General features: G+C 39.0%; 1 protein-coding gene across 1 annotated transcript in view; it reads right to left on the bottom strand.

The window, feature by feature from the left end:
• greb1 (growth regulating estrogen receptor binding 1) overlaps positions 1 to 12,543 on the bottom strand; it is a 342,458-nt gene extending 329,915 nt beyond the window's left edge. Inside the window, exons 1-2 of the mRNA XM_041187420.1 lie at positions 12,212 to 12,543; positions 7,750 to 7,838 (exon numbers count right to left, since the gene is read on the bottom strand). The gene's annotated coding sequence lies outside the window, so the exon portion shown is untranslated. The remainder of the gene's footprint in view (positions 1 to 7,749; positions 7,839 to 12,211) is intronic.
• Positions 12,544 to 13,480: the final 937 nt, after the last annotated feature.

Below are 13,480 nucleotides of genomic sequence, written 5' to 3'. Positions count from 1 at the left end.
AAATGCCTGAGACATGGCAGAACTCTTGGCTAACATGGACTCCTCCTACCCGCACAACGCTGCCCTTAATTCCTGGCATCTCTGCCATATTTTCCCTCAGCCTCTGCTGCATGTGCAGCAGGTTTCTTGTGGCCATGACCAGAGGACTGTCATCAGCATGGGGCTCAGCAGGGGCCTGATCTTCAGCAGTCCTCCAAATTTCAGGATATCCGGCTGTCACATCTCCCTCAGCTGTTGGAACGTATCTGTAGTGTACTCACCAGATTGTGTTCCCAAATCTATATGTGACCCCTCCAGGAACTGTGTGCGTGTAACTGTGCGGGTGGAACTGGATGATGAGGAGATGACGGTGCATCTTCTGGGGCAGTGGCTGTTTCATCCCCAGAGGTGGAGTCTTCTGGCTCCTGGCTTGGCTCCAGCCTTGTCCTTGGATGGGGATAACCTGCAGGAAAGATCAAAAAGAATCACATTAAGAATCATCAGTTTGAGGGCTTCACATTTCATCACATCCATCCTGTGTGCCCATACGCCACCACCAGGATGGTTGCCTCACCCTCCTTACTCCTGGCCAGTCCAACCTTGCCATCTGCAACTGATCACGCTCCCTCTTCCCCAGTGATCTCCATCACCTCCTCCTTGGCTGCTGTAACATGCCTCAGATCTGGAGTTCCTCCTCTTGTGCATCTCCTCTCTCTTTATTATGGGCCTACTTGTCCTGCATGATAAGGTACAGAGTTAGAGACATGTCAAGTGACAACTAACCCCTTGTCTGCATGCATTCCCATCACACATACAGGCCTGTCATTCACACATTGCATCCAAGCACACAAAAGGCAAACTTCCATACACTTTCCATTCACACATATGTATCACACAAGAGACTCCTGTTGAAGATATGACATTAGCACTAACCCTTAAAGATTGGAGTAGGTTATTGACCTGTTTCCTGCACTGGATCCAGGTTCGGTATGTGACCCCAAGTGGTTTTTCACCCTTCCTCTACCCTCTTCATGGTCTGGCGGGAGGGCCTGATGTCATCTTCAGGAAGGAACACCTCCTGTCAGTCTGGATGAGAATATGCAGGGTGGCAACGCTGAACAATGGGGCTGGTCTGCTTCAGCAGCAAATGTTTCTCCAAAGAATACACTTGCAAACAGTGGAGACTCCTGGCAGTGATGCACAGCCTCCCCGTTTGAACAGAAAGCTGTTTAATAGGCCACCTGTAGATGCTACACTGTCAGTTGAAGCTGGGTTTCATCAATGAAATGCTTTCCCCGCTGCTAAATCGCACGCGTTTTCCATGCACACTACTGGCACTAAAATGATAATCGTGTGGGAAACAGCAAAAAGAGAGAAAGCAGAAGCGGCACCCAATTCCGGTTACAACGTTGGGAATGACATGCTGTTGACAAAATCCTGGCCAACGTTTCAGGTTAATGGCCCTTAGTCAGATGCAGTACCTTAACACTCAAAACTATCTGCATTTCCCTATTATTGCTTCTTGAATGCCCAGTTTTAATCGGTCCAGCAATGGCAGCCATTGGGGGTCCTAAGTTTTGGAATTCACTCTATAAATCTCTCATACACTCCATCTCGCTTTCCTCCTTTAAGGTGCTACTTAAAGCCCTAAGTTTTTGGTTAGCTGTCCTAATATCTCCTTACGTGACTCTGTTATTTTATTTGTTAATGCTCCTGTGCCTTGGGGCAATTTACTAACATTAAAGGTGCTATATAATTACAAGATTTTGTTGTTGTTACAGTGAAGTGATTACATTCTTTCCAGTTTAATCAGATATTGAAGCATACAATTTTCCATGGCCTTCTTTGACAAACCCCCACCACCGAAATTTGCCATGACAATTTATTAGAACCAACCCTATGAAACCCTGGGAGTTTGGCTCTGTTGCAAGCTGGTAAGCAGTGTCCTCACCGTTATCCAGTCCCACTGATTTGCCTTAGGCCAAAAAATATATATACAACAGTCTGAAAGGTATGACAGTAATATTCGCAAACACTAAATGCATTTACATCAAGAGGCACTCTCTGCTATTTACTTTGGCCCCAAATTCCCTGAAGTATCACCTACCTTTTTTAAAACAGTAATGTCCACCCCAAATAGAAATAGCTCCAGCTCTCTTTGAAGAAACTCAGGGAGTTGATGTCCACAGCACAAGCCGGCAGCCTGTTCCAGAGGTTCACTATTCTCTTGGAATGAGCACATCCTGAAATTTAATCTGTATCTTGCCTTATACAATTAAACCTCTGTTCCTTCCCAACTTATTTCACTGAAACAAACAGTCAACTGGAACGCAATCTATCCCCTTCATTATCTGATTAATAGTGATCAATCTGATCACTTCTAAGTCTACATTTCTCTAAAGCATAGAGTGCCAACTCTTTTAGCCTATCTTGATAACTAAGATGATTTATACTTCGAATTAGTATAGTGACCATCCTCTACAGCTTTTCCAAAGTCTTACTATCAATGACCATGTGAGGAGACCAAAACTGGTCACAGTGTTCCAAATCTGGATCTGACCAAGGCTTATACAAGGACAGAATAGTAAGCCTCGTCTTAAAATCAATTGTTAGGTGAAGGCACCCCAACACCACATTTGCTCTAGTTATCACTTCACAGCATTGGTCATACATCACTGGAGAAGTATGCACCGGAACACTGATCTCTTTTTTTATGCCGTCTTCTTTTTATGTTTTTTTCTAAAGGGTGTTTGAATGTTGAAGACACACCCTGTCCACATACAATACACTGCACTAGTACAAGTTAAACATCATTTGCCATTTATGAACCCAATTTCCCATCATATTAAGATCTGCCTGAAATAGTCAAGCATCCTCCACCAATCATACAGATCTTAGTATCATCTGCAAAGCTGCAGGTCATCTAATGGAGAACACTGCTCTCAAAACACTATCAAGAAGAATTTGATAATGAGCACATTAACAATTCATACTCATTCATAACTCAGTAATTTCCAGGCTTGAACCCATCTCTTTATTACATTGCATTGCATATTGGTTCTCCTATATATTGTGCTACTGTGCTTCCATCAAAAAGTACCCTTTCAAATTCAAAGTTCTTAAGCAAATTCAGTAATAAATGCTGATTTTTTTCCTCTGTTTGATATGTAGCTATTACAAATCATTGTGATTGTCACAAACAGAATTTATTTGCTCTCTTACTGCACCAATCAGCATGTTTTGTATGGAAAGAGGTGTCGCTTTTCTTATCGTTGGAGTGTGTATTCCCATTAAATAATTCAGCAGCAAGTGTTTGAGAGTTTAAAATAAAGATGGTTATTTATTCTCACCCACTTACCCCAAATTAATATAACATCGCACTTAGTGTCATGCATGCACATGCACACACAAAATGGTTGAATACAGATAAAGATAATGCACTTTTGCAGATTAGTTACTTCAGTCCTTGTTCTATGATTTCCAGTCTCCTACATGGCAGGCTTGTGGGTTCTTGAATGGATTCAATGATATAAAGTTGAAGTGAGGGTCTTGTAAAGTGAAGGGTTCATAGAAGCTTATCAGGTTTCTTGTAGTTGAATATCTAGGAGGTTGATTCTCAGGTGAACTTTGAAACTAGAATAGGTTAAGTATTTTGGTTGTTTGAGGACTTGCAGCCAATTTCAGAGTCTGGTTCTCAGAGTGGCTAATGCCTGATGGTCCTGATGGATCTCCTGGGTCCTGGGTAATAAGAGTTCTTGATTCTTGGCTCTTGGTTCTTGAACCAAGTTTCAATCATATGACCACTGGATTAAACTTCTGAGGCCCACCGAGTCTGGTTTGAATGGGGGAGGCCAACGTGATACGATGGAAAGAAAATGGATAGTGGCCATTTTTTGAGATTGGATTGAGTTTTGATTTTTCATTTTGTCCAGCATGAAACATGGAGACAAGCAGTCTGGAAACTCCATAGACTTTAGGTGCTGACCCATTCTTAAACAATAAAATGTGTGAATTCCACAGATGGCAGTGAGGTAACCTCACCTATGTCTGTAGTTCAAATGCCAAAAGTCAGATGATTAGTGGCAGCCATCTTAACAGCTTTTTATGTCCAAGTTTCAAAAGTACTGATTGAAAGTTCATAATATGACATACCTTTACTGGGCATGAAAGGAAGGATGAAAATGTGGTGCTACTGAGATCTTAGAATGAGTCAGTATGAAGCGGGAAATAAAACTGGGGTTGTTTTCAGTATTTATCTGCATAAATGAAAGTTGTAGTCAATTATCTAAATATTTCACTTTTATCTTTGCGGTAAAAGTAAATTTTCAGATGTAAATTCTGTGAGTTCCCAAATTTACCAAGGTGGTGCGATGCAACATAGCTTCAGTATTAATCTCTCTAAAAATCAGCTGATTCAGAACATTAGCAGAGGTCTGAGTGTGAATGATATGTGTCAGAGACCACTATATCTTCTCCTAAACTACAGACTGCATTATTCAGAGCAAGAATGTAAGATTTCCAATCTTTTCCTCACATGTTAACAACACTAGAACAGGAATGTGCAACCTTTTGAAGTTGGGAAGAAGACACACACATCAAAAATCAGTGAATTTACTTTTTGTATATTAAATTTGTAATAAATAAAAAGGAACAGTTTGTGAATATGATTGCAGCCAAAATATTTTGAAAAAAATTGCAAATAACTTGGGGCAGGCAGAATATAACAGGGAGGCTTGGGTTTAATGGTAAAAAGTCTCAGGGCACTAAGAATGGACAGATACCAGGAGTAGACTAAAAATATTGCAAGGGGAGTTGTTGGGAAGTAGCCTGCAGGCAACAGAGAGCACTTCCATCAGCACTTCTGCTGATACTAGCACAGGTTACACAAGTATTTTGAGAATGAAGTTAAATTGACTTTGAAGCCAGATCAGCAGTTATAGTATTCATCAATCTTGTCAGCCAACATGGAAGGGGGTGAGTACAAGACTTATTGAGATTTTGCACTCACCTCTATTTCATAGGCAAGCTTGTTAATGGGTTCCACTTCACAGTATTTTGAACATTTAGGGGGTTAAAGTCCTCGGGCATGATTTTAACTTTGTGCAAATGGATGTGTTAAAATTAGGCACCTCATGTTCACCAAGACCAGGTTCCATGAAAGGATTTTTAGTAAAGATGCATAGGCACCCTGGAGATTCTGCGAACTCTATTTTGGTCAGTTTTATGACTCTACTGTGGTCATTTCAGAAGTAGAAATCTTTAAGGCTCGGGCTTATTATTCTAAGCCAAAGAGACCAAAAAAAAATCACCAAAAGTCTTCGCTTTTCATGTTTTTGAATTACAAAAGTTATTTTTCTTTTGGCAAAGTATTTCAAGAAGGAATTGGCCTTAGCACGCTATCTTGCAATATCATAACTCATGTACTGTCAGTCTCCACTTAAGAATTAAATTTCCAATTTTTACAATTCTAACCAACAGCTCATTTTCAATGGTTATCCTTGGTTCTGAGTAAACTGTTTTATTGATTATTATTTCCACATTCTTTGCTCAGATAAATCTTTGGGGCATTTTTCATCAAGATCCTGATTGCTTTTCTTTGCACTTGTATTCCATCAATATTGTAAGCTTTCTTTAGTGACTACAATTTACACAGTTTCATTGGTATAGCTGAGGTTACAATTTTCTATTGATGTTGAACCCAATTCTAAAATCATTCAAACACTACTGTAGTCATTCCCTCTCCTCATGTGGCGTCCTTGGTTGCCCGAGGGTTACTAATCATGGTTCAATAATGCCATGGTATCACAATGGGGCTGGCCCCAAGAGCTACCTCATCTGGTACAGGGACTGAACTTGTGCTGTCAGCATTATTAAACATCCACTAACTCATTATTCCTCTGAAACTAGCAAGTTTCTAGAGTCTGCACATCCTTAGTTAAACATGGAAATCCAAAATTTGCTGTTAGTGATTCAAGGCTTCCCCATAGGTTGCGCTGTTGAACTCCCCCTAGACTGCAATCAGGTAGAAATCATTGTACTGGTGAGAACTTCTATTATGCTATAAAAACTGTAAAAACTCTTGAAAAAGTTACACTTTGATCAATGCAGTTTAACTGTGTTTTTGAGCTGTGTACATAATTATTGCTGTAACCCTCTCTGGTCCTGTAAAACTAATTTTATATTTTTGCAATGTCAAAGTTCTCCTTTATGCAAAATAAATCATGAGATATAGCTCCCATCTTTATCCCATCTTATTTTATATTCCGTAAAATGTAATTAAAATTGAAGGATAATCAGGGCATTTTACATCCTGGTTTACAAGTCTGCAAGAATACTTCACTGTGATTGGTTTACTATGCTTGATGATATCACTGTTGCCAGACGCCTGGAGATGCCTTTGACTTGGCACCAGATTCCAAGTGACCTCGGGAAGGGGGAAATCAAATCACAGAGATCGCTAGAACTTTCTAGGAGGTCAATAGTGTGTGCCATCACTTCGCTGCTGACAGTGAAATCTGGGTCTATTTGTTTGAGATGATAGAGTATGATAACACATTGTTGTCTCACTTTTCTGACATTTTCAACTTTGATCCACAAATTAACTTGATTGGTATGGTGCCAAAATCACATTCATGGGTTCTTGGATCAACTCAAGATGAAGGCCAAGGACATTTACATATGTAGTAAATGAACATTGGGATTGAACTGCATATTCAACCATGACACACGATTCTCACAGTGGAAACAACTGAAGTATAAACAAGAGAGGCTGAAGGAAACAGCAGATTAAGTGGGAGTAAAGTCAACTCAAGTCATTGCAAGGTTAATGTGCCTAGAAACTACTGTAACTTCAAAGCAATCAACTAGCTTAAGAAGCAAATACATAAAAGAAAATATTAAACCAAAATACATTGAAGAGGAAGTAGCTAAGAAGTCATATGAACACAATTTTAATTTACAAATGCAACAAGAACATTAGACTGAATTTCAAATAAATGTCAAAGCTGCAAATACTTAACGTTATGATGCATCTACTAAAAAAAAATTACTCAGAACACTGACGGTCATTTATTTTCTTCCTCCTTTTGGTTTTCCTACCCCTTCCTTGAACAAGCAGGCAATGGTGTCCTCTCAATGCCACTAAGATAATGGTACACAACAACTGCAAGGCCAAGATATGATTGCTAGGTTGGAAGTTGTAGCTACAAACACATGGTACAGAACATTACTTCATCAATGCTTGACACAATAATATCACTCTAGCCTTCATTGTTTTTGCATAGAGACATTGCCCATTTCTTAGGGTAGAAAACTGTGATGACATGTTTAAGACCATTTATTCATGCAAGTTACACACCCATTCCTTTATGAACAGTATATTTATTTTAACATATCCAAGGAGTAACAATCTTAATTTGGCAATTTCCTTCCTTCATATGGGAAGAGCACTCCATTTGGGAAGAACATCTGGAGTAATAAAAAGGAGACCTTTCAATTGATAAACAAAGGCTACTGTGATGATTTCCTGGACAACAGAAGAGATATAAAATGGAAAGTAATAATTACCAATGCAAAAGGACTTCAGTAAAATTCCACATTGTAATTGCAATCTTGGTAATAACTAGTGGTAAGGTTACAGATAGCTGTAACAATGACTAAAATCACAAAAAATGATCCTAATAGTGAGTAACAGTAAAGACACTGTAAAATCAAACTAAAGCGCAAGGATACAAGATTACTTGGTAATTACATTACCACCGGGAATATTACCATCCAGAGCAGTTGTGCTTTCTTCCCCCATCTCATGGTCTCCTGTTCATTATAACCCAAAGATATCTCTAAATTCCAAACGACAGAAACTATAGTGGGCAGACAATGGGAAAGTCATAGATTTCATTGATTTTAATGGACATTCCAGCAAGCAATGATTAATCTTAAGCTACAAAAGTCTGATTCACAGAGAAAGAACCCTGATAATTAGGAATCCTTATCAAAAAAATCACAGCCACATTCATAAAATTGCCCACATTGATTTAATCTTCTCTGAACTGACAGTAATTCTGTGCAGACTTTTCTTTCAGCACAGTTAACCTTTGTGTCAAAGTGGTAGCATCAGCGAAGAAAGCAATGGTATTTGTGACGACATGCACCAAGTCATCAATAAAATGCAGATACAAAATGAGACGAAATGACCTTCCCTGTTGGAGTTATAAAACAAAGATCATCTTCCCATACATATTTGCAACCTGTTAAAATCTCAACAATTACGGCTTCAGAAGGAAGCTTCTCTATAAAGTGAAACATTGCAGCCTATCCATAAAGCTCAATAAAGTGTAATTGGCTACTATTCTAAGTTAAGTGAGCTTCATTTCTGGACAATTTGATGAACTTTTTGTTTCAACAGTTTACTTGCTTTGGGGCCTAACTATTGCCCAGGCTGAAGTTACGACTGAGATATTGGCACAGTTTCTCATTCAGTGCTTTTTCTAGTAACTCCAAAGTGCATGAGAGAAGGGATATTCATCTGCATTTGCTGGTTTGGCTTTGTTTTCTGTTATAAATAGACAAATTGTTTGGTATTTTCCAATGAGACATGATAACATCACTAGAAAGACAGTTGTAATAAATGATCCAAGGATCCAGCTTGTTCTTCCAACAGGACTTAGAACATGAACATCCATGTCAGTAAAAACAATAGCTTTTTTTTGGAAACTAGGTTTCTGTACAACATTCTTAATTTTGCGCTTGATCTTAATTAGACTGGCGAGATTGCTGCACTTCAAGGAAATTTTAAACTCAGGCTGTTGTTTTCCAGTATTGACACAATTGCTTCTTTTTTATTCATTCACAGAATGTAGGCGTCCCTGGCAAGATCAGCATTTATTGCCCATCCTTAATTATCCTAGAGAAGGTAATGGTGAACCACCTTCGTAACAACTGAGTGGCTTTCCAGGCCACCTCAAAGAGAGTTAAGAGTCAACTGCATTCCTAAGAGTCTGAAGTCACATATAAACCAGGTAAATCAGTAGATTTTCTTCCCTAAAAATGCATTAGTGAACCAGTTAGATTTTTCTGACAATCTGGTAGCTTCAAGGTCACCATTTCTGATACTGACTTTTTAGTCCATGCTTATTTCAATAACTGAGTTTAAATTCCCCTGCTGGCATGGTAGAATTGGACCTCATGACTCCAGATACTTAGTCTAGGCCTCTGGATTATTAGTCCAATGTGGATTGCCAATCCACTGTGCTACAATGCAACAAAAAGAAAAAAAAATTGAGACTGAATTCTTTTCCTCCCTAACCCAGTGACAATGATGCCAACTATAGTCTTCGACTACTACCTCAGCTGACATCAAATAATTCAAAAAAGGCCATTGTATGAACCTAGGATATGGTGGTCTGTTTCATTCAGTACAACATCTACAATCCCATTACTAATTGATCATTCACTGAGGAATTTATAACAAGCAAGAATTTCAAAACTGCATTTTCAATGTCCAAAGTGGCACCCAATATGTTCCAATGCAATCTTATCATTGAGGATATTTAAGCGTTCAAAAAAATGCACTCTTTAGCTCAAAACTTACGACAAAATTTATGTTGAGTATGTTCCTTCTAGTGATGTCAAATTTTCAGATGCTTTTATTAATTGCACGAACATTAACTATCATTTTTCAAAATGATCCAACAAACAAATAATTCAGAAGCAAGCTCCCAGCTTTGCTTCACAACGGCTATACTGAGTAAAATTGTTTCAAATTGGCAATGCCAGGATTCTCAGTGAATTTAGTTTACTCTGATGACTTAATGGCAGACTCTACCGTAGATCAGCTTTGGAGGAGGACAGGCAGAGGCTCAGTTGTGATGTCTCTCCATAGTTGAATAGCTGTGGACACTCATCAAGACTCACAGAGCTAATGAACACTTGGGTGAGATGCCAGAAGTCAAATGACACTAGGGAAACATATTCCAGTAAGAAGTCAATATTTTCACCAGAGAAGTCAATACTTTCACCAGAGAAGGGAGTGGAAAACATTGGCAAGAAAAGCTGCAAAAATATCTAAATAATTGAAAATAGTATTTAAAGTTCACATTTAACATATATAAAAAGCATGAATTCCTAGTCTATCAAAGATAAAACCTGATGTTAATATTTTTACATGGGCAACCAAGTGCCAATAACCAAGCATTATCCCAAATAGTAATTTATTTATTTTCAACAAAAATATTAAATGTGGGCATTTAGCACAAATATAAAGCAGTATAATAATCAATATTCATTGTTGCTATGGTACAATGCTAAGTATCAAGTGACAAATACCATGTCACAGGCATGTTTACATTGTATCATCTCTTATAAATATCTTACACACTTTTGCTTCACTTTGATATGTATTGAAAAAAAATCTGAGTAGGAATTATTTGGATCAAAGAATCCATCAAAATAGCATATGCACTTCAAAAATGTTCTTCATGGGAAAAAGTGAAAACTTGTTTTCTAATACTTGTTCGACAACTTGAGATACTGGGGTTATTTCAAATGGAGCAAAGAAGGCGAAAATGAGATTTAAGATGTTTTTAAAATGAGAGTTTTGATGATGAATAGGGAAAGGCTATTTCCTCTGCCAGGGGGTCTGACAAAAGGTCATCAATTTAAAATTGTCACTAAGAGTGAACAGAGTTGAGAAAAATTGTCTCTTTAGATAGCTGTTGGAGCAGGAAATGCACTGCATAGGGAGCAACTGAAGTCGAGATCATTCCATCTTTCAAGGGAAAAGTGAATGCATATCTAAAGCAAAACAAGATTGAGTTGTAGGTGGGTGGGCAGTGCGGTAACATTTCTCTAGCAAACAGCTAATAAAGACTGAGACAAAGTGTTCGATATCGTGCTGTAAATTGATATGGTTTAAACCCACTTGTTTAGGCTGAACTGTTTATAACAACTTTCTGAGTGTCTGCAGAAGGTGGCACTGTTTGCTCAAAATATTTAAAGAATAAAAGAAGAAAATATATTTTAATTTATATAATTGGTTTATACTAAAGAAAACGCTTGCAACCTGCTCAACAATAGTTTTAATTTTAAGATTATACATTTAAAAAGGTGCTAACTAAAGTTCAATTGCACCAGTCAACATTCCTCAGACCATACCGGCTAGCTACGTAATGCAGTCAAATTACTGTAGTGACGGAATCCTCCAAAATATTCATCAGAGCATTAGCGGTCAATATCTTCTTCCATGTCACCATAAAATTCAAGTATACCACAAGGAGGACAAAAGCAGTGCTTCTCAGAATGTTAATCACCATTCCGGAAAATGGGCGAGTTTGGCAAAACCAAACACGTGGAAGAAACATGTTGCAAAATCGGTCTAGAAATGATACTGCAGGTTCTGCAAGAATTTATTAGGGGATTCGTGCTTCAGACGTTGCGTTTTGTTGTAAAATAAACCAACGCCTGAAGGTGCTTCGCTCCAAAAGTTTGCTCGAAATTCTCCAGTTTGCTAGAAATCAGCAGAAACAATGCCAATAGAGAGCTTTATTTTCTCCACAATCTTCCTCAAAACAATCACTTGCAACTTTTGTGCATTGCGAAATATTATGTCCATTGCTGATGTGTTGGTCATTAATATGTGACAATTTTTATTCACAAATTATGGATTAGAATGACTAACAACATTTCAGTCAGTATAAACTTTAATAAGCAAAAAATAACTCGGAAACTCAATGTACCAAACAAATAAGTTTCCATGTTATGGGATTTATTCCTTTAAATTGGTGAAAAAGTACTAGACTCCGAGTATTTTAGCTTGCAAAGTGAAGTCCCACAGCTTCAGGCAGGATGTAGAAAAGTTATTTAATTCAAGAGATATCAGGAGAGTTACCGAGAAGAGAATCCGAGATGAAAATGTTCCCAATTTCGACGTTATTTTATTCATTCAAGGAGGAGGGTAGATGCACCACTAAGTGCCTCATCAACTCATCACTTCCAAACTGTGAATCACCCATCTCGCAGGCTTTTCTTCCCTGGTACGCTTATATATTTCGGATTTAACAGAAATAACCTTTAGACAAATAACGTTTCAACCCTGAACCCCACAATGAAACCTTTGCCACACAGACAAGCTAACCGGTCCAAATTAATGCTTTACTTTTTTTGTCTAAGTGGTTTGCACCGTCAGAAACTTTACACAAATAGAGCAGATGAAACAAAATAAAACACAAAATCTTACCGCAAAACTCAAAATGGGAAAATGCAGCAGCTTATTCTGGGGGGCACAAATCTCCGCCTTGTTCCAATCTGGTTTGTCTCAGGTTATTCTTTTGCTTGGAAAATACCAAGCAGGGAGCGATGCAAAACACCCTCACAATCGCACGGCCCGACGCTGCCAAACTCCTTTAAAACAAATCCAAACGCACTGCCGAGAACCCCCGCAAGACACGTGGTAGAGCCGACGTAGCTCCCGAAAGAGAGCAAATGGAAAAGGGCATTGTTAGGAAGGGGGAGGTGGCGGCTTGCTGGCACTTCCTCACTTGTGAGTCTTTTGACCCTATACCTTTCATTATACCGACACGTTTTAACAATCTACTTAACCTAGTATGCAAAGCGCAAGACAAATTATAATTTCGGCTTTTCTACCTGCTGGATGGCGTTGCTTCTTGCAATGTATTACTATATGCCAAAGAATCTCGCTCTGCGCTGAAAATCTGTGTAAATAAATGTTAAAAATCCTGAATCCGTCTCGCAGGAGTTAATGTTCATGTTCGGTTTCATAGTTTTACATACTGGGAGATTTGATGCTTGTGCCTGGAGCTGTGTGATTCGCCCTGTAAAGAACGCTCGCGCCCTCTCCCTACAGCCCGGCACAATTGCTGCAATACAAAACCTTGCTCTTCCCAGTGTGGGCCGAACGAGAGAAATAATCAACTTACTTTTTATTGTGTCTTTTATGGCTACTGGATGTCCCAAAGCCCTTCACAGCCAATAAAGTGCTTTGAAATATAGTCGTTGCTGTCATGCTAGAAATTTCAGCATTCAATTTACCCACAGTCTTCTTATCGTGTCCACGGACAGTCTATACATGGCCCAGCCAGAACTGGTCACATTTTTGCGCCTTGTTGTTGAATTTGGCAAGATCTGCAACAGAGCAGGTTTCCTCTAGCGATAGACATTGCAGGAGATGTTGCATAGTCTGTGGCTCAGTTCCACATTCACAAGTTGTTGGGCAGATTGTATATCCCCATTTGCTTAGTGACACCTTTGAACGACCTACACCAGTCCTAAATCTGTTAAGGCACTTCCAGGTTGCCCAGTTGCAATTAGCTCCTGGGGCTTTCATCTGGTAGAATTTCCATCGCTGGGGGTTGTTCGAGACTGGCGAGCCGGTCTTTCCACAAGGCAATGCGGGCTTCAGATGGAGTTGATTGTAATGGAACAACACTGTTCATGAAACTCTTCCTTGACTTTAGGTGGCTGGGTGTAGGTGTATGACCATGTAAAG

This window comes from Carcharodon carcharias, chromosome 5 (genome assembly GCF_017639515.1).
Source record: "Carcharodon carcharias isolate sCarCar2 chromosome 5, sCarCar2.pri, whole genome shotgun sequence".
Classification (NCBI taxonomy): domain Eukaryota; kingdom Metazoa; phylum Chordata; class Chondrichthyes; order Lamniformes; family Lamnidae; genus Carcharodon; species Carcharodon carcharias.
Note: the sequence above shows the minus strand (reverse complement) of the source record. Positions and strands in the feature narration are given on the sequence as shown.